This window comes from Dasypus novemcinctus, chromosome 24 (genome assembly GCF_030445035.2).
Source record: "Dasypus novemcinctus isolate mDasNov1 chromosome 24, mDasNov1.1.hap2, whole genome shotgun sequence".
NCBI lineage: Eukaryota > Metazoa > Chordata > Mammalia > Cingulata > Dasypodidae > Dasypus > Dasypus novemcinctus.
Window position 1 is genome coordinate 9,959,539 of NC_080696.1, and position 3,280 is coordinate 9,962,818.

General features: G+C 40.3%; 1 non-coding gene across 1 annotated transcript; it reads right to left on the reverse strand.

Moving 5' to 3' along the window:
• Positions 1–377: 377 nt before the first annotated feature.
• Positions 378–481, reverse strand: LOC111764938 (U6 spliceosomal RNA). The gene has a single exon (XR_002797414.2). It is a non-coding gene; the product is annotated as a U6 spliceosomal RNA (small nuclear RNA).
• Between the last annotated feature and the right edge of the window lie 2,799 nt (positions 482–3,280).

Genomic DNA, 3,280 nt, shown 5'->3' on the forward strand with positions numbered 1-3,280 from the left:
TCCACCATCACCTTACATTGTTGTGGAACATTTGTTGCAGATTATGAAAGAACATCATCAGACTATTACCACTAACTATGGTCCATAGTGTACACTTGGTGTATTTTCCCATACACTTCCTATTGTTAACACTATGTATTAGTATTGCACACTGTTGTAGTTCATGAGGGAACACTCTTGAATTTGTGCTCTTAACCGCAGTCCGTCTTCCACCACATGGTTCACTGTGCTATACAAGTCCATGCCTTGTACATTCCATCTTAAGTGTGCACTCGTGGTTTGCACTTTCATCACAGAGTTGTGCTGTCATTGCCCCAGTAAACCTTTGAATGTTTTCCTTAGTCCAAAAGAAAAAATCCCAACTCCCCCTATTATTGAAAACTATGGAATTCTTCATGAATGTGCATGTCATCGATGCATAGGGGCCATGCTAATCTCTGTATCATTCCAATTTTAGTATATGTGCTGCCAAAGTGAGCACTAGGCTATATAGTTTTAACAGGAAACTTTTGGAGGCAATAACCTGACCCCAAATAACTGTAATGGCAGGATTTTGATCACGGTTATAAAATGGTGGGCGGTATTTCTTCATGTAGAATTCCTTTACACAACGTCTTCCAATGCACTGGTTCTCAATTTTAGCCATCCTTTAGAAATATCTGAGGAGCTTCTAAGATTCCTAATATGCAGGCCAATTAAATTAGAACTCCTAGGGGTGGGACCCAGGCATTGATTTTTTTCAGGACCCTAGACCGTTCTGGTATGCAGTCAGGATAAGAACTTCCGGTCTAGGGTAAAAGCCTTTGTGTGGGGTCAAGCATGGGTAGTGGACCACCCAGGGAGACACTCAGAATTGTCTTCCATGGTCTGGACACAGAGCTACTGGTTTTGAATTTTTCTTCCTCTTTTTCCCTTTGGGATCCAATGATCAGAAAGAACAGAGGAACAGCTGTTTTGTTCATACTGCTGTAGTCTTTCCATAATATCTCCCGCTAGAAATAGTTGGAGAGCTAGATTATGAGTCAACAAGATGAGGATGGAAGCCTGAAAGCTGTGTTCCCAATGGGCACTATCTTTGAATCTTAAGAAGAGACATGTTTCGGAAACAATAGCCTACCCCTTGCTACACAAAATGTGGTCCTCGGACACGCAGCTTCAGCATCACCTGGAGAGCTTTTTAGAAATGCAGAATCTTGCTCACTGCAGATCCATGAAATAGAATCTGCATTTTAACAACATCCGCAGGTGATTCATATGCCCATTAAAGTTTGAGAACTACTGCCATAAACCAGTGTTTCCAAAATGAGGTGCCAGACCATACATCATCACTACCTGGGGGATTGCTTAACAATGGTTCATCCCCTACATTATGAATCTGAATCTCTGGGGTGGGGTCTGGAAAACTTCATGTTTATCAAGCTCCCCTTATGCAGTTATTTATGTACAAAATTTAATGCACAATTACTAAAGTTTAGGAATCTTTGTTCTAGAATTGATTTGGTTTGAAAATTTTCCTAGTTGCTCTGATTTGATATCACAGGGCAAAACACTGTGAGTTGGTTTATTGGCCTCATACGGTCATATAGACATGGGTTAGGGTTAGAAGAAACTCACTATAGACATTTCTTTTGCTACTCCACCATCCCTTCGATTGGTCTTCATGTGTGGGCCCAGAGAGCTTTACTCATAAACCCAGCATTTTAAAGAAGCATGGCTCATGGAAAATGATCATGAAAGCAGCCTAGATTTTTCTCCCACCATCCCTTTGTACTTGCTTGGTGGTAGTGGTAGGGTGTGGGACTGATGAGGTATTTCTGACTTTTGGTGAAAATTCACGTAGTCATCATGGGTACCCTTAAATCAATAGAAAGTCACTTACTATTTCAAGACACTTAGTCACAAATGAGTAATTTAAAATGACCACCTCTAGAGCATAATCAACACTCTAAACTAGATTAATATTAATACACTTTCCTCTCTAGCTAGGGTTGGCTGCCAGCTGCCAGTTGCCATCTGCCTTTGGAGAGAAGGGATGGTTGTCTACCTTGTTTCCCTTTCCCTCTGCCATTCACTTACTGTAAATTGACACCCACTGGAATAAGCAAGGGGAAGCAGAGTGGATGGCAATGGGAGCAGAAAACTCTTTCTTGGCTGATACTCTCATGAGCTGGTTTTGTTATGTGTGTCTGGTAGAGATTTAGAGTTGACTCTCTGATGGACTCTTTACAGAGTTTTGGTGGTTCCCCTACTGGGCTCTACTAATCCAACAGCTACGATGTGAATGATGCCTTCTGATCCTCAAACTGCCACTGTACCTTCAGTCATTAGTTTTCTGGGTGTTCATTCAACACAGACACTATTGCAATCTCAACAGCTTACCAATTGGTTCCTTTTGACAAGTGTCATGGTAGCTTTAAGCTTATACCTTTCCATGAGACCCACATATGGGTCATGGGAGACCCAGGCATTCTTTGTCCCTCCTTTGTTGGAAGTGCACTTATTTCCTAACCTTGGTCCTCAACTTTCATTCACTTTTGCCCTGCCTTCTTGAGCTAAAAGCCACAGGCTCCTAGTTTTAGAGTGTTCTAGTAGAGATCAGGCTCCATCATCGTGATTCTCCCACCAAAAGGACCAACACTTACCAAGATCTTCAAATGGTTCTGGTGAAGCTGCTGTCAATAGACTTGAGGGGCATCCTTCTCTGATAGGAGCTGGACCTCATAGCAACTTTCACCAAAGAATTCTCTCTAATCATCAAGCACTGGATCCCTTCATTTTGAAACTGTCCCAAAAGTTATTGTAATGGTTCCCAATCATTTCCATCATGGTTTTTGCCCATGGTCCATGCCTCCACTGAAATCTTATATCTATCATATCTTGGTACTTCAGTTGAACTTGCAATTTAATATCTTGTTACACTTGAAGCATCTTATATTAAGCAAAGTTGGATCAATGAACCAACCTTTGGATCAACAATCTTTTTAGAGAACTGATTACTATATTAAAATTGAAACAATCTCTATGACACCTTAGAAAATCCAGAAAATGGATGAACAACCCATTCTTGTTTGTTCCTTACTTGAACTACTACTATTACTACTTCCACTGCTATGACTATTACTACACACACACACACAATTCAATTAACAAATTCCAATAAGCTACACTGAAAGGTACTCAAAAGGAAATTCTTAATCTTAAAAGTACTTTATCTATATCTTAAAAGTACTTTAAAGGACTCAGTTAAAGTAAAAAGGAAACATGGGAAACAAACTATAAC